Source organism: Crocuta crocuta, unplaced genomic scaffold (genome assembly GCF_008692635.1).
Source record: "Crocuta crocuta isolate KB4526 unplaced genomic scaffold, BGI_CrCroc_1.0 scaffold139, whole genome shotgun sequence".
In the NCBI taxonomy this organism is placed as follows: Eukaryota; Metazoa; Chordata; class Mammalia; order Carnivora; family Hyaenidae; genus Crocuta; species Crocuta crocuta.
The window spans coordinates 5,429,257-5,447,914 of record NW_027533258.1 but is presented as its reverse complement, the minus strand read 5'-3'; the positions used below and the strand labels follow the sequence as shown (position 1 = coordinate 5,447,914).

Below are 18,658 nucleotides of genomic sequence, written 5' to 3'. Positions count from 1 at the left end.
CAGAAGTGACTGCTTGACCTGGGACATGAAGGATCACCTCGTTACCTTGAGAGGGGACACACCTGACCGCTGACGTCTGCCCCCGGGTTCTCCGTGTGATCAGGCGGAAGCCAGCCTGGGGGCTGAGACCGCGTCCTCACTCAGCTTTCTTCCTCGGAGCCGCCCTCTCCACTGACCCCCTTTCTCCTGAGAGCACGTCCCCCCTGAACCCCTGTCATGAGCCTCTCCCCATCTCGGGATGTGCTTCTAGATGTCCCCACCTGTAACACTTAGAGATGTAAATAGAATGGAAGTATTCTAGGGTGTTGTAAATTTCACTTTGAGGAGTCAGATTGGACATCTTTTCATGTTTTAGGAGTCATTTGTGTTTCCTTTTCTGTGAACAGTCTGTTCGCAGACTTTGCTCATTTGAAATACGGGTTTGGGGCTCCTGGGTGGCTCAGTTGGTTAAGCGTCCACCTTCGGCTCCGGTCACGATCTAGCAGTCCATGAGTTGGAGCCCCGCGTCGGATTCTGTGCTGACAGCCCAGAGCCTGCTTCGGATTCTGTGTCTCCCTCGCTCTCTGCCCCTCCCCCGCTTGCTTTCTGTCTCTCTCAAAACTAAGTAAACGTTAAAAAGATTTTTTTCCTTTATAGAGAGATTGCCTTTTTAAGTTTATTCCTATGTATTTACTTCTTTTTGCTTTTGTGAATGGAGTATTTTATTCCGTTAGATCTCCTAATCTGTTGTTTGTCCATGTGGGTGTTACTGATTCCTGCATATTAATTTTTTTTTTTACTCTATTCTTGTATTGCAGTGTTTTGGGTTGATTCTCTGATACATTTCAGGATTTCAGTCATATCACCTACAAGCGACAATTTTACCTCCTCTTTCCTAAAATTAATATCTCTAACTTTTTGTTTTTGGCCAGAACCTCCAGCATGAAGATAAATAAACGTTCATTTTCACCGTCAGTGGACCTTTTTGAATTGTCTCTGATTTAGATAGAAACTCTTTTAGTGTTTTTTTTTCCCCATTAAGCAGTGATGCTGGCTTGAGATAGATGTATTTTAGTATCTGTGAATCTATTTTACTGTCTTCTTAATAAGAGAGTTAAGTTTTCTTTTTAATTAAAAAAATGTAGGCCATCAGTTCATCTCTGACATTGGCAAAGAAAGGGGAAGACACAGCCATTTATCCTGGCTTTCCTGTGTGGTCTATACCACCAGCTCACCAAAGAGTAGGTGAGAGAAGGCATCCCTTTTTTTTTTTTTTAATGAAGATAATTTATTGTCAGATTGGCTTACGTACAACACCCAGTGCTCATCCCAACAAGTGCCCTCCTCGATGCCCATCACCCATTTTCCCCTCTCCCCCATCCCCCAATCACCCTCAGTTGTATTGAGGAGTCTCTTATGGTTTGTCTCCCTCCCTCTCTGTTTGTAACTATTTTTCCCCCTTCCCTCCCCCCATGGTCTTATGTTAAGTTTCTCAAGTTCTCCAGATGAGTGAAAACATGTGGTATCTGTCCTCTGACTGACTTACCTTCCAGTTCCATCTATGTTGCTGCAAATGGCCAGATTTCATTCTTTCTCATCACCAAGTAGTATTCCGTTGTACATATAAGCCACATCTTCTTGACCCATTCATCAGTTGATAGACACTTAGGCTCTTTCCATGACTTGGCTATTGTGGAGAGTGCTGCTGTGAACATTGGGGTCCATGTGCCCCTACGCATCAGCACTCCTGCCTCCCTTGGGTAAATTCCTAGCAGTGCTATTGCTGGGTCACAGGGGAGTTTTCTATTCCAGCTGATGAGTGGAAAAAAAAGAAATGAGAGAAACAGAGTATCACCAGTTTGCAGACCCCCTTAAGTGAACGGGTTGGGGCAGTGGGAATCAGGATGAACCTCACAGGAGGAGGAGTAACCAGTTGTCACGTGTCTTCTGATGAAAGAGCCGTAGATCCACCAACATCTTGCCAAAGGGATCAAACCTGAGTGTGCTCAGGCCTCTCGCTGTAGCTGCTGACGCTCCAGAACTACAGAAGGCAAAGGAGCCAAGCCCTGCCTTACTGAGGACACAGTCTGTAAAATCAGGGCTGTGGGGAAAAAACCCACGTGTCAAAGCCTTCAGTTCTTTGTAGGGAAAATAGAGGAAGAGAAAGGGGAGACGGATGAAAAGAAACTTGGCGGGCACATCGATTTTATTTATTTTTTAAAGTTTATCGATTTTATTTATTTTTTAAAGTTTGTTTATTTTGAGAGAGAGAGAGAGGGAGAGAGAATCCCAGGCAGGTTCTGAGCGGTCAGCACAGAGCCCGATGCGGAGCTCGGAACTCACAGACTGTGAGGCCATGACCTGAGCCGACGTCGAGAGTTGGACGCCTAACTGATCGAGCCACCCAGGTGCCCCAGGCATACCGATTTTATGGCAAGTAGGTTGTGCTGTGTGGACATAATGCTTGGGTGATGATACAGTGAAGACCTGCAGGGAGGAATTACTATAAATGTCGGCATGATGGTTACTTGGGGGGGACTGATAGGCTTCACGTTGGGAAGGGCACATGAAGGGCCTCTGGCGCATCTGGAAAAATTCTAATTCCTGACCCAAAGGATGGTTACCAAGGTGTGCTTCCTTTTATGGATTTTTTATGGTTTTCTACAATTGGGCTTGACTGTATAATAAATGGGTCAAATGAAGATTGGTGCATTTGGAGTCTCTGTGGAAAAGCAGGTCCATGCACCTTCAAAGGCCCAGCTCTCCGACTCTTACGATGGCCAGGAAGACTAGAGTTTCCAGGAGGCCAAACAGATGATAAAGGAAGGTTTGCCCAGTGGTGTGCTGCTCAGCCAGCTTTCTGGATAGAGGAGCCCTGATTTGTAGCACTTGGCTCATTTCCATGCTGTAAGTGCTCCTGCCATAGCCTTTTTTCAAGGCCCAAGGTGATACCCTTGACCGTGGAGATGGAAGATGCACTGAGTTGGCTTTCATCAGCCAGTGAGAGCCGCCTCTGAGGCCCTGTTGGGTGGATGGGCACCAACATACATTCCATTGTCTTCCACTTTTTTTTTTAAATTTTTTAAAAAATGTTTTATTTATTTCAAGGAGAGAGAGAGATAGCATGAGCAGGGGAGGGTCAGAGAGAGAGGGAGTCACAGACTCTGAAACCGGCTCCAGGCTCTGAGCTGGCAGTCAGCACAGAGCCTGACGCGGGGCTTGAATCCAGGAACCACGAGATCATGACCTAAGCGAAAGTCGGATGCTTAACCGACTAAGCCACCCAGGCGCTTCTTTCCACTTTTATTTTGTAGTACATCAACCTGTGGAGTTTATTATTATCGTTATTAGTATTTGCAGTCTAAATCATTTTTATTTCCCTTGTTTTTGTGGCAAAATTTAACATTTACTCTTTGAGGGGTTTTTTTTTTGTTTAAAAAATTTTTTTAATGTTTATTTTTGAAGGAGAGAGAGAGAGCATGAGTAGGGGAAGGGCAGTGAGAGAGGGAGACACAGAATCCGAAGCAGGCTCCAGGCTCTGAGCTGTCAGCACAGAGCCCGATGCTGGTCTCCAAATCATGGGTCACGAGATCATGACCTAAATAATAATTCCCTGTTCCCCATGACACCACCCGCCCCGAACCCCTGATGACCTCTGTTCTACATTGTGTCTCCATAAATGTACTTGTCTTGCGAGGTTTATCATCAGGTGCTTCTACTGACATGTTTAGATTAAAGTTTAAAATAAAGCGGGTGGTCTTTGTGAGAACTGGGTTTGAGGCCCCAGGAGACCTTCACACCTGCTTCCTTTCCCCTTTAAAAAGATGCTAGATTGGGCTCTTGGGTGACTCAGTTGGTTAAATGGATGACTTTGTCTCAGGTCATGATCTTGCAGTCTGTGAGTTCGAGTCCTGCATCAGGCTCTGTGCTGACAGCTCAGAGCCTGGAGCCTGCTTCAGATTCTATGTCTCCTGCTCTCTCTGTCCCTCCCCTGCACATGCCCCTCCCCTGTCTCTCTGTCTTTCAAAAATAAATAGACGCGAGATCACAATCTGAGCTGAGATCAGGAGTCGGACACTTAAGAGACTGAGCCACCCCGATGCCCCAGAGTATGTCTTTGTTAATATTAAAGGGGAGTCAGGTGAAGAGAGGGAAAAACAGGACAACGAAGCTTTTTCTCTTAGTCCCCATTAGGTCAGTGTTCCCACTCTTCCTTCTTTCATCGAAGGAGACACATGCAGCCCGTTGTCTATGCGGCCCTGTTCCTTTGCACACCGTAAACTCAGGGTGGAAGCATCCCCTCCAATTCCTTGTGAATCCTGTGTACACTCAGGCAGTGTAAACAGTTTGAGGTTGTTTCAAGAGCGAAATCATCTGGGAGTCTGAGCATGCGAGTGTGCAGTGTAATTCACAATTGGATTATGCTCCAAGCCAAAGGGGTTTAAAAACCTTTAAAAACAGTGGAGGGTCTCCTCGAAGGACTCCGAGGGAGTTGAGGCCTTTCCTCGCTTGGCCTGACCTTTTAACCTCATTGGAAAATCCTGTAGAGGGTTATGGTTACGAGCACTGGGTTTGGAGTCCGGGAGGACGTGGGTTGAGTCTGGATGTGAGGCTTGGTACTTTTAGTGAAGTCATTTAACCTCTCTGAGGTTTGCTTGCTTGTAAGATTGGTGTGTGTGTGTGCGCGCGCACGCACATGCATTTATATCTATATCTAATCTTCATATAGCTGTTTAAGCTGCACACAGCATAATTCAAGAAAAGTCTTCAGTATTGTTTCTCAATGAAAATAATTGCTGCTGATGTATTATTGCTTTCTGAGAGTCGAACCTCTACCATATGTAGATTAGAAAGAAGACTGATCCTTACGATCTTATTTTGAACTCCCAGTGATAGGAAGCTGTTAACCCAAAGTGGATGGTATCTTCTCTGCAGTATTATAGCTATTATCCTATTCTTTAAAAAAAAAAAAAGATTCTAAAGTTATTTATGTATTTAATCAGTGTGTGTGTACGCGTGTGCGCAAACTATCGCACGTAAAACTCTGGGGCTTGAATTTTCCATGTCTGCATCTCTGTGTCCCTTATCTATTTGTCAGGGAAGGCACTGCAGAGATCAATTTTAGCAAGTACCTCCTTGGTGATTTTTTAAAAAACATTTTAATGTTTTGTTTATTTTTGAAAGGAGAGAGACAGAATAAAAGCAGGGTGGGGGAGAGCAGAGAGAGAAGGAGACATAGAATCCGAAGCAGGCTTCAGACTCTGAGCTGTCAGCACAGAGTCCCACATGCAGAGCTCAAACTCGTGAACTGTGAGATTGTGACCTGAGGCGAAGTCGGACGCTCAACTGGCTGAGCCACTCAGGCACCCTCTTGGTGATTTTTTTTTTTTTTTACGTGATGTTTCAGAATCACTCCAAACTGTCTTCTTTATGCATTGATAGTGCCAAGTCTATCCCCAAAGCCAAAAGACTTAAATATCAGGGAGGGTCCAAGTTCATGGCGTCTGTTCTCTGACCCTCGCAAACCCTTAACTTCATTGCTCAGGAGATAAATCCTGGGGCCATTGCGTGCCCTCTGCAGTAGCCTTGTGGGAAGTCATGGAGGCACGAAGGGATCTAATGTCTGCCGGGAACAATGACCGTTTCAGTGTCGGTAGACAGTAAGGTGTGCTGGGCTGGGCCTTAGGGGAGGAACAGACTCTTGAGAAATCAGCCTGGAAAAGTTGGGTAGGGGCAGGTTGTAAATAACAGCACGATTTAGAGAGTGCCCACCGTGTGTCTGGCACTTTGCTTTACAAGTGTTATTTTATTTAATCAGCATAACAGATAGGTATTATTATAACCTGACATTAGCACATCAAGCGTCTCCTTTTAATTCCAGCTGGGCCAGAGAAACTTGGAAAACAGAAGCAATCCCAGCAGGCAGCCACGCTGGGCTGCAGAAAACTGTCCAAAGGAAAATGCACGTCCCACGTCTGAAGTGTCAATTATATTTCTAACAATTGCATATGGACTTCATTAGCCAGCTAAATGGTACCTATTTTAGCGTCCCACCAGCTGGAGGAATTTCCAGTAGGAAATGTGAGAAGGGAAAAAGTCTAGGAATCTCAGGTTCCCCAGAGCCTTCTGGAATTCATACAGATTAAGCAAGATAAGGTCAGCTCTAAACTCTTCTCTCTTATTCCTGTGCCCTGTCTGCATAGTCACCTTATGAGTGAATAAAACCAGAGCACCTGTATTTGCCTAGAGGGGGCTGGGACAGGTTTTCTCTGCCTCTTTGGGCCTCCGAGGCTGAGTTCCCTCAGGGATGGGAGGCAGAAGCAGAAAGAATTCATTCTGCATTAGCTCGCTGTGGGAAATTTGTATCTCCTTGACATGAGGGTTATTATATGCTTCCTATTATATCTTTAGCACAGCTCTGTGTCGGCTTTTCCCATAGGTTGAATATAATGATGGGTAACCTAATCCTGAAGGTAACAGAATAATCGTAGAGGATACAAGGCTCTATTTAATTCTTGCCAAATGGTAGAATACACCCAGACTCCGAACCAGACCTCTGCAGAACTCCAGTAAGGTTTTATATCTTGCCAAGCTTGGAGCCGGAGGCTTCTCATTCTCCTCTTTTTCCTGCTCCCAGGCAGGATCTGATTTCACACCAATCGATCCGTCAGAGGATAATGGTATCACAGTTCAAGACAGGCAAGCATGGAGAATCGTTTTATATGCTTCTGGTGCTCAAGGAGTTCCAGTGGCCTGGGCTGCGTCTCAGTTTTCAAGGAGAGTCAATCCCGGGGCAGAAGAGAGCATGGCAAAAAACAGAAAACAAAAAAAAAATTTTTTTTATACCAAAAAAAAAAAAAAAAAAAACCCAAACACCAAAAAAACCCCCCCAAAAACCCATGGGCTTTGGAATCCGGTTGACATGGTTCGGAAACACAGCTCTGTCTCTGATTAGCCGTGATCTCAGTCAAGATGCCTGGGCCTCAGTTTCCTGGTTAGTAAGATGATGAGGAGTTTTACAGGAAGAGAATTGAGGAAATAATGTGGGATGACATTCAGAGCGAGTGTGGGCAGAGGGTTTTTTGTTTCCTTCACTTGGTCTCATTTTGAAGGTCATTTGAAAATACCAGAGGGGGTTGCCCAGTTAATTCTGTCCTTACCCCAAAGCTTGTATCATTCTGTTTTCTGCACAGCCCGTAGCTATAGTGGTTGATGTTGGGACAGTAGCTGGCCTTGCTACTGATGTATCTGCATTTCTAGATTCTCTACCTGGACTCTGCTTATATATATACGTATATAAGCATATATATACGTATATATATGCTAAAAGCCTTTACTAAGGGGCTTTTAAGCAAGGAAATAGATTTTGTTTTAGCTGCTGAGATTCAGGTAAAAAACACGTGATCCTTGCCTCTTAAGAGCCTCACAGACCAGTCAGAGAGTCTGGTATTTTACCATAGAGATTCTGATGGGTACCTGAGGTGGCAGTGAATTCACAGAGAAGGTTGAAGACATCTCTGTCCAGGATGGAGAAGGGCCAGGAGAGGCAAGAAGTGAAAGTGAGCTTTGAGCTGAGACTTGAGATTAAGCAGATTTGCTAAAGACTCAGCAGATTCCAAGGAGCGAAAGCTACTTGGGCACATCATGTGAAAATGCCCTGGGGCAGATTAGGAGGAAATAGAAGTTCACGGGTGGCGTGGCGGCTGGAGGCTAGAGCAGGGACAGTGGATAGAGGAGGCTAGAGAGAGAGACCCTGGGGCCAGGCCCTGAAGGATTATGTAGGGCATGCTAAGGGGGTTGGCTGTGATGCTAATAAGTATTATTATGGGACCTTTCTCCATAACGATGTGCCATAATTAGTTTTGCACGTTGAGAAAATCACTCTGCTGCAGGGAACACGTCTCAGAGGCAAGTTGTCTTGTTTGTATCTCCTGCTTGGGGTTTGTACTATTTTTGTGGCTTGAAGTTCTGTTGGAATTTTTCCATCCATTTTGGAAAATTCTTGGCCATTCTCTCCCCCAGGGTTGCTTCTGCTTCATTTTCTCCCCTGCTCTTTTTCTGTAACTGCTTTCTCATGGCTCACAGGTCTCTTGAAATCATTTCTAAAATTTCCATCCTTGTTTCTTACTGTGACTCTGTCTGTTGTAAGTAAAGCTTTGTTGGAACATGGCCATGCCCACTCATTTGTGTATTGCCTGTGGATGGGAGATTTGGGTCGTTTTGACAGTTCTATTAGTCTGCAAAGCCTAAAACATTTCCTACCTGGACCTTTACAGAGAAAATCTACTGATCCCCAGGCCAATCTGTTGTTAAACACATCTATTTAATTCTTTATTTCAGCTGTGATTTTTTTTTTCTGTTATACAATGGCTAATTGATTCTTTTTCATGGTTTTCAGTTCTCCACTTAAACTGTCCAGATAGGAATGTTTGAATATAACCAACCACAGTTATTTTAAAATCCAGGTCTTGGGGGCATCTGGCTGGCTCAGTCGGTAGAGTGTGTGACTCTTAATCTCAGGGTGGTGAGTTCGAGCCCCACTTTGGGTGTACTTTGGGCGTCAAGATTACTTTAAAAAAGTCTTAAATAAAACTCATGTCTTAATAACACTACTATCTGGATCTATTTCTTTTTCTTCTTTCACTCCTTTATTTATTTATTCATTTATTTGTTTGTTTATTTATTTATTTATTTTTTGCCTTTTGTGTCTGGTCTCCTGGTATAATAATGGTTACTGAGTTGTGGCTGTTTTATGATCTATTGTGGAGACATTTTGAAACTTCTGTCTGGATGGGGTTTTTTTGTGTTGTTTTGTTTCGTTGTTTTCTGCGGTTTTGTTTTTGTTGTTCCAGAGAGTATTAACTGTTGTTTCAAAAAGACAGCTAGTTTAGGGGAAGATCAGCTTGATCTAATCCGGGATTGAGCTGATAGAGGAGTCTCTTCTTCAGTCTCTGTGAAGGCTGGTGTGGGCTCCTGTCTACTCATTCCTTTTGGGAAGAGGTCTGGGAGAGTCACAATGAAATCCAGACTCCTTCACCAGCACTTTGAAGGCAGAATTAGTGTTTCATGTCAGGCCCATAATCTTTGCCTTTTCCTTCTCTCCAAGGTCATGGTCCTGCAAGACCCTTCTGGCCAAGTAGTTCCCTTAAGGCTTTCAGTAGGTTTATTTGCATTTATTTGGGCAGAGGCTTTCGCAATTATTGTCGGAAGAGGAATTGACTTACAGTTAGCTACTCTCCCATTACTGGGAGTGGAATAACGGATTTTAGGTGACTTGTAACAAGACACAGAAACGTGAGACCGGTGAATGAGAATAATGAATAATAACCAGTGAAGAAATAATAGCGATTGAACCAAAAGCTACATAGTAAGGAGTGGGATGTACCAATGGCAAATGAATAAGTGAAAGACGTTTAGCATCACTAGCCGTCAGGGAAATGCACACTAAAACCATAATGACTTACTGCCGCAAACCTATCAGTATGGCTGAAGTAAAAAAGTGACAACATGTAATGTTGGTGAGTATGTGGGAAACTATCACTCATACATTGCTGGTGAGTCTATAAAATGGTATAGTCACTCTGGACAACAGTTTGGAAGTTTCTGATAAAACTATAGAGTTAGCATCCAACCCAGCCAGCACACTCTTGGGCGTTTATTCCAGAAAGTGGAAACGGGTATTTATGTACAAAGCCATGTATATGAATGTTCATAGCAGCTTCATTTGCGGTATCTCCGCACTGGAAACAACCTAGATGTCCTTCAACAGGTGAATATTTAAACAAATTGTAGTACATCTGTACCATGAAATACTACTCAGTAATGAAAAGCAACAGACAATTGATTTGCCCCCAAACCTGCTTACCTGTCCATGGGATTATGCTTCGTAAAAAAGAAAAAAGAAAAAAAGAAAAGTCAGTGACAAAGTACATGCTGTCTGATTGTCAAGATCCTGGTTGTGATTAGGGGACACTGGGTAAAGAATGGCAAAGTTGTCTCGTATTATTTATTACAGCTCCATGTGAATCTATAATTAATAAAATTTTAACTAAAACCAACAAAACAGAAACAACATAATGTCACTTGAAATCCCACAGGCTTTTAAAAAATTTCACTGTTTGCATATTTTGCCACATACATACAATTAAAAAAATGAAAGATGTTTTTTAAAACTGTATTTTTGAGAGAGAGTGAGAGAGCACAAGTGAGGGAGGGGCAGAGAGAGAGAGAGAGACATAGAATCCGAAGCAGGCTCCAGGCTCTGAGCTGTCAGCACAGAGCCCGATGCGGGGCTCGAACCCACGAACCATGAGATCATGACCTAAGCCAAAGTCAGATGCTCAACCGACTGAGCCACCCAGACGCCCCTGAAAGGTACATTATAAGGCAACTGTAGTACATTCTGCTCTTGTGAGTAGACTATCCAATCAGGTATATAAATCAGGGTGGGTTTTTTTGTTTGTTTGTTCTTTCAAGTTTATTTGTTTTTGAGAGAGAGAGAGTGCAAGCAGGGAAGGGGCAGAGAGAGAAAGAGAATCCCAAGCAGGATCCACGTTGTCAGCACAGAGCCCGATGTGGGGCCCCATCTCATGAATGATGAGGTCATGGCCTCAGCATTTTTATTTGTACACAAATAATCTTCTGTGTTTCATTTAAGTAGAAGCATCTATTAAAGGATGTGAAGTAGTCTACAGAATCTTTACAAGAGCCAAGGTCCTTCTCTTGTAGAAATAAATCAACTGCAAACTAAGTGTCAAAAGCTATTTTACGGCTGCCCTGAAGAATTGGACATCTCTGCTATCATGCCTGCTAGTAGATGGCTTTGTGGGCGTGAGTTTTGCCTTTTTTTGACACTTCGTTTGGAGTCCAAATGTCTTACGGATGATTGGATGATCCTAATTGGTAAAACCTAGACCTTATTGCTGCAAGGCAATGTGAAGATGTATTTTCTGGGTTCAACCTTAGGAATGTATATCACTTCATGTGGAAAAGGAGCAAAGATATTGATGGGCATAAGTCACAGGTGCCCAGAACAGTCCACCCCTTGACTTACATTTTCAATTATGAACAGCACTCTTTTCCTTCCTTTCCTTTCCTTTCCTTTCCTTTCCTTTCCTTTCCTTTCCTTTCCTTTCCTTTCCTTTCCTTTCCTTTCCTTTCCTTTCCTTTCCTCCTTTCTCTCTTCTTTCTTTCTTTCTTTCTTTTTCTTTCTTTCTTTCTTTTTCTTTCTTTCTTTCTTTCTTTCTTTCATTTTCTCTTTCCCTTTTCTTTTTCTTCCTTTCTTTCTTTCCTTCTTCCTTCTTTCCTTCTTTCTCCTTTCCTCTCCCTTCCTCTCACCTTCCTCTCACCCAGGCACGCCAACAACACTCTTTTCTAAAATAATCCAAAAGTAGAATCAACTGTCTTTTCCAGGGGCACCTGGGTGGCTCAGTCGGTTAATCATCCAACTTTGGCTCAGGTCATGACCTCATGGTTCGTGGGTTCGAGCCCCACATTGGGCTCTGTGCTGATAGTTCAGAGCCTCTGGAGCCTGCTTCCGATTCTGCTTCAGAAGCTCCCTCTCTCTCTCAAAAATAAATAATAAAAACATTATTTTTTTAATCACTATTTTTTCCAGAAGGGAGCATGGAAGGTCACAGGCTTTCCAGGTGATGGTGATTCCTCTTCTAACTCAGTCACTATTTCTATTAGTTATCTGTAACCAGTGTAGTCCATTGTGAAATCCACCACCACCAGCAGATGTAATAGAAAATAGTGAAGAGTAGTGAGAGTGATCATAAAGCTGTCAGTTGTTTTTGGCTTTCCTCCAGTACCTGCCTATTTCAGGCTTCGTTTTCCCTTAGTAAGCATTCACCTTGTCAGGATTCTTTACCTGACAGGATGACCTAAACTTCTGCTTAAGAGAGGGATTTTAACCTCGGCAATTCTGGATATTTGGAGTGTCCACAATTTTCTTTTTTTTTTTTAAATTTCTTTAATGTTTTTATTTCTTTTTGAGAGAGAGAGAGAGAGACAGCATGTGCAGGGGAGGGTCAGAGAGAGAGGGAGACACAGAATCCGAAGACAAGCTCCAGGCTCTGAGCTGTCAGCACAGAGCCTGATGCGGGGCTCGAACCCATGAACCGTGAGATCATGACCTGAACCGAAGTCGGACGTTTAACCAGCTGAGCCACCCAGCCGCCCCGGAGTGTCCACAGTTTTCTAGTAGCTTTTGCCAAAGGGAATTGGTGCTCCACGGGAGATCCGCTCCATCAATGCTGTGAACTTCACATGTGGGAAATGATAAAGGCGTGAGCTCTACCTTCCTTGTAACTCAACAGACCCCAGAATCAGACTCTGTAATTGCATCTTAGCTATGCTCACCTTGCCTGACCAGGGATTCAATTTTTTTGGACCACTTTGTGACAATCCCTGGAAAGGCTCTCATGGCTCTAATTGATTTTTTTCGTGCGTATCCCTCATTCATTAGGTTGTCTGAGTACGCAAGTCCTTGCCTCTACTTTGGGAAATGTTCGAAGTGAAGGAGTGTGTGTGTGTGTGATTTATTTCAGTTCTGCATAGCACTTGACCCAAAATGCTGCACGCTAATTAACAAGCTAGAACTCCTGATGTGTTTTGTACTGCAGGGCTGAGGGAAGGAAATGGGGTGTCAGGGATGAATAGAGAAAAAGACGAGAATCTGGGGATGGCCTTTGGTAAACCAGTTGGCCTTGGGTGGTAGCGTCACATAAACAATCCGAGATTCGATTAACAGTGAACATGGCATCTGCCCAGCAAGACTCCCCTTAGTTTCATTGTCGCGGGCTGTGCAAGATCCTGACAGGGAGTCGGTGCCTTTTATCACAGCAGCTGTGCACGCATTCTTACCCATTATCTCCCAGACACTGAGATTTCAAGCTCTCTTTTGAGACTTGAGGTGTCGGTTTTATTCCGGTAATTAGATATCTGTGTTGTTATCAAATTTTCATAACCCGGATTTATAGACTGTAAATTACCTTATTGATGTGGCCAAGACAGTCTTGCCTACCGCCTACAGAGGAGCACGACCCTCCGTAATGCGACATCAGTGACCCATGTCCCCTCTCCTCTGTCTTTCCGTAAACTGCGCCGCAAGCAAATGAGGTTCTCTTTCCTGAACGATTTACTCTCTGATCTTCATGTTTTCATTCATGCACTTCCCTCCTCTCAGCCTGCGACTTCTACCCTTCCTCTTCTTATTAGTATGTTCTCAATCTGTAAGACCTCGGGGGAAGGGGGAAGAGACACCCCTCAGCAAATGTGTTAACTTCTGTGAGAATATCCACAGAATCTGTTGTGTGTCCTCGGTAGGGTTTAATTACGTGACCTCTTTAGTGCCTTGCTTTTTTGATTCTTCCAGTTGAGATAACTCTTCTGTTAAACCATGGTAGCAAGTAGTGTGGCTTTGAATGTGTCAAGTCCATAGGACGGGATATCTCTATATATTGAAGTGATGAAGTGATAAAGTGATTTTCTAAAAAATATTTTTATTTCTAGGGGAGAGAGAGAGAGAGAGAGACAGCGTGAGCAGGGGAGGGTCAGAGAGAGAGGGAGTCACAGACTGAAACAGGCTCCAGGCTCTGAGCTGGCAGTCAGCACAGAGCCCGACGCAGGGCTCGAACCCACGAACCGAGAGATCATGACCCAAGCGAAAGTCGGACGCTTAACCGACTAAGCCACCCAGGCGCCCCAATAAAGTGATTTTTAAATACTTGGAAAATAAACCTAAATCTGAGCCCATGTTTATGAATTTCTAATTTCGTTTAAATATGTGTTTTTGAAATCTGATTTGATACCTAGTTTTCAGTGCTAACATATGCTACGCTTGTTTCTCCTTTCAAGGACGTTTCTTCCTTTCTTCCTTTTTTAATGTTTGTTTATTTGTTTTTTAATGTCTATTTATTTTTGAGAGAGAGAGACCGGGTGTGAGCAGGGGAGGGACAGAGAGAGAGGGAGATACAGAATCTGAAATGGGCTCCAGGCTCTGAGCTGTCAGCACAGAGCCCGACGCAGGGCTCGAACTCACAGAACTATGAGATCGTGACCTGAGCCGAAGTCGAACGCTTAACCGACTGAGCCATCCAGGCGCCCCTAATGTTTGTTTATTTTTGCGAGGGTGGGCAGACAAAGTGGGAGACAGAGGATCTGAAGCACAAACTGAGAGATCATGACGTAAACCGAAGTCAGAGGCTTAACCAACAGAGCCACCCAGGTACCTCTAGGACATTTCTTTCTTTTTTTTTCCTTCCCTCCCTCCCTTCCTTCTTTCCTTCCTTCTGTCTATCCATCTATCCATCCGTCCATCCCTTTTTCGTTTGTTTCATTAACTAGGCTGAAATCAATATCATATATGCTATATCTGTCAGGTTCCAACCAGAGAAACAAAGCCAGTACGAATTATATATGAAGTGATTTCTTGGTGATTAATTGGTCCACACAGTGGTGAAGCAGGCCGACATGGGTCTCCAGGAAGGACAGACTAGAACTCTCAGCTACAGGGTGATATTTCTGCCCGCAGGCAAAACAACTTCTTTGGAGAAGTCGGACCTCTGCAATGATTGAATCCAGTCCACCCAGGTTACCTAAAATCATCTCCCTTACTGAAAACCAGCAGATTATGGGCTTCAGTCACAGCTACAGAATATCTTCCTTGCAACACCTAGGTTGGTTTTTGATTGAATAACTAGACAAATTGACACCAAAATGGACCATCACATATGTCTTTATGTGGGTACGTGAAAGATTTTCAGGTGAAATTGTCGGAATCGTTGGTATAGCATTTCCAAGTTTATGGGCTATTTCACGTGGCTTCCTAAGGCTGTGGGAACAGTTTGCCCTCCGTAATCAATGATGAGAATTGTCAATGTTTATTCTCCTGGTCAGGGGTTGAGATGATTGGATTTTTAGGCTTTGCCAGTCCTTTGAGTGTAAGACTGTACTTTGGGGGCACCTGGGTGGCTCAGTTGGTTAAGCCTCTGACTTTGGCTCAAGTCATGATCTCACAGTTCATGAGATCGAGCCCCATGACAGGCTCTGTGCTGACAGCTCGGAGCCTGGAGCCTGCTTTGGATTCTGTGTCTCCCTCTCTCTTACTTCTCTCTCTCTGAAAAACGAATATTAAAAAAACATTTTAGGGGCGCCTGGGTGGCTCAGTTCAGTTAAGCATCTGACTTCGACTCCGGTCATGATCTCATGGTTCGTGGGTTTGTGCCCCGCTTCGGGCTCTGTGCTGACAGCTCAGAGCCTAGAGCCTGCTTCTGATTCTGTGTCTCCCTCTCTCTCTGACCCTCCCCTGCTCACACTGCCCCCCCTTCTCAGAAATAAAACATTAAAAAAATTTTTTTTTTAACAGACTGTACTTTGTGATTGAATGTATTTCTCTACTTACTAGCGAGGCCAAGCACCTTTCATACTTAAATCTTTTTTTTTTAACAATTTTTAAAAAATATTTTTATTTATTTCTAGGAGAGAGAGAGACAGTATGAGCAGGGGAGGGTCAGAGAGAGAGGGAGTCACAGACTGAAACAGGCTCCAGGCTCTGAGCTGGCAGTCAGCACAGAGCCCGACGCGGGGCTCGAACCCATGAACCACGAGATCATGACCTAAGTGAAAGTCGGACACTTAACCGAGTAAGCCACCCAGGCACCCCCATACTTAAATCTTTCATTTGGGTTTCACCCTCGTGGGAATTATCTGTTCTTTTTATCATTCCTACCTATGAGTATAGTGCTTTCTACCCGTTTTCTGTCACCAAATCTGCTTTTTTTTTTTTTTTTAAGTCACAACTCAACCTGTGTAATTGCTTTGTGATTTATTTATACAAATGGTAATTCTGTGATGCTAATGAGTTGAGGGGCCACTTTGGTCCCTGGAGCTGGAAGAAACCTGGATGGATGCTGAATCCCAGTGTCTGTGATAACAACAGATCATAAAGGACCAAAAAGAATAAACAGTTTGACAGGGCGCCTGGGTGGCTCAGTCAGTTGAGCGTCTAACTTCAGCTCAAGCCATAATCTCACGGTTCGTGGGTTCAAGCCCCACATCGGGCTCTGTGCTGACTGCTCAGAGCCTGGAACCTGCTTCGGATTCTGTGTCTCCCTTTCTCTCTGCCCCTCCCCTGCTCACACTTAGTCTCTCTCTCTCTCTCAAAAACAACATTCATAAAAAACTTTTAAAAAACAAGTAGTTTAGCATTCTATTATTTTCCTCTTGTTGCGTAACATTTTCCCACAAGCTTAGGGGTTTAACAACAATAATACCTCCACAGCTTTTGTGGGGCAGGAATTTGGGCACAGCGTGGCTGGGTGGCTCTATTTGGAGCACTGATGATGAGTGTACATTTCAAGTTCAGCCATTGTAGGCAGCCGTATGAAAGATCTCGTAAAGTTGCGTTTGATGACCTGAAGAATTGCACGTGAATGTTCACAGCATCTTTTTCTTTTTTTCTTTTCTTTCCTTTCTTTCTTTCTTTTCTTTTTTTTTTTTTTAGGACACAGTGAATTGCTTTTATCTCGGCATGCAGCCACATCTCAGCATTCGGTGGTCCTAAGCAGAAAAGTGGGCGAACACAGCAATTTGCCAGGAAGTCAAGCCCACCAATGTCGGGGTCCGCTGTGCACCCCGAGTTCTTTCTCCGTCCCTGCTGAGGACCGGGAGGAGCAGCAACAGCACCAAAACCAAAGTGTGCACCAAATTCCACGTTCCTTCTGTTGTAGTTGGTACATTCCAGGCTAGACCCAGACAGATTGCAAGGGGACCACATGAGAACCCTGTTTAAAACCTCTTCTTGCTTTTTTAAATAATCTTTTTAATGTTTGTTTATTCTTGAGAGACAGAGCATGAGCAGGGAAGGGTCAGAGAGAGAGGGAGACACAGAATCCAAAGCAAGCTCCAGGCTCTGAGCTGTCAGTACAGAGCCTCATGCAGGGCTCGAACCCACGAACCACGAGATCGTGACCTGAGCTGAAGCCGGCTGCCCAACCGACTGAGCCCCCCGGGCGCCCCAAACTTCCTCAACTTTTAAAAGCAAAAGCAATGAGAGGAAAAGAAAACCGTTCACTCAGAGGGATTGTGCGTGCTTACACGTGTCCTCTGTGGCTTTGCTCCAAGTTTAACCACTAAGAATTTTGAGAGCCGGCAGGTCTGAGTAGCCCCGGTGACCGTTCTTTGCACTTTATCAAAACCTGAACTAAAAAACCGCATCAGCCGACAACGACGGCAGCAGAGGGTGGCGGGGCTGAGGTCCCAGCATCCATTCCTGGGCTGGTGGAGAGTGAGTAATCGTGGTTCCGAACTTAAACTAGGGAAGCCAGAGACTCTTCCCAACCTTAACCTGATGGCCTCTGGCCAAAAGCAAGGAAGTGGTGCGGAAAGCGTTGGGTGTTGATGGTACAAAAGTTGAGGAGGAAGGAAAAAGCACTGCCCGATTAAGGTGGGGGAGAAGCTATGGGGGAGGGCCCTGAATTCCTCCCCAAAGGTCAATTTCAGAGGGTGGCAGAGGGGGTTACAATCTATGCTCCCGCCAAGGGCGGGAGTGGAAAGTGAAGAAGGAATGATGGTTTGGGGGGGGGGGGGGAGGGGAGGCTTCATTTAAGACTTAAAGCAAGCAGGGGTGCCGCTGCACACCCAGCAGTAGTCCCACGGGCTGTGACCTGACACCTTCACACCTACTCTAGCGAGCCACCCCAGGTTGCAGGGAGGGAGGCAGAGAGGCAGGGGGAGGAGGAAGGGAGCAGGCAGAGACCCCAGGCCGTGTAATCAGCAGCCAGGTGATTGTGCGACGTGTCTTTTCACAGTTGAGTTAGACAAGCCCCGCCAGTTACGACGGGAATCCCATTTAAATAGAGTTCCGCGATCCCAGAAGTCCCAACTGAGTGGACGGCGGCTACCCTTGACACAATGATTTGTTATAGCACAACGTATATATTTTAAACGGACCAAAAATTAGTATCGTTTACAGTATCTTAAGATTAATTGCCTTCGGGTGGGAGCTTCCTTTCCAGGACTTTGAGGCCTACGAGTCGTATCTAGGAAATTTACTACTGTGGAAAATGAACACTGCTTAAATCGCATGGGGGTGGGGGCTGTGGTTTCTGTTTGATGAATCGACACTGTCCTTCGGGCGGCTGAGGGAGTTTCTTGTTTTCTTTAGACCTCCATAGATGCCGGAGCTTGCAGGACCCCTTGTAGGCCATTTGAGTTCGGCCATTTTGCTGGCACTGCTGTGGCTCTTGGGTCCATCACTCCATTGGAACTATTAACTCCATTCATATTAATTTTGGTTACAAATCATACAGAGGTGGGGGGGGTGCTTCTGGGTATTTAGGTCCACATTCTATTTTAAGGCTGTATATTCGGTTTTCATAAATTGTTCTGGGAGGCCCGATTATCATTCCTCTCCATCTCGTAAGTGTCATGTCTTTATCATCTTCTAGATAAGAGTTCATGGTATAATCTGGATACACATCTTTTATCAGACGTGTGAGTTGTAAATAATTTCTCCCCATCTGTGGCTCGTCTTTTCCGTCTTTGAATAGTGTCTTTCAAGGACCAGAATTTTTAAATACGGAAGTCCAACTTATCACTCTGTTCTTTATGGATAGGAATTGGTTGGGTTTTTTTGTTTTCTGTTTTTTGTTTTTTTTAGAGAGAGTATGAGTAG

General features: G+C 44.4%; 1 pseudogene; it reads right to left on the bottom strand.

The window, feature by feature from the left end:
• Window positions 1-18,035: 18,035 nt before the first annotated feature.
• Window positions 18,036-18,413, bottom strand: LOC144217174 (ubiquitin-conjugating enzyme E2 variant 1 pseudogene; annotated as a pseudogene).
• Window positions 18,414-18,658: the final 245 nt, after the last annotated feature.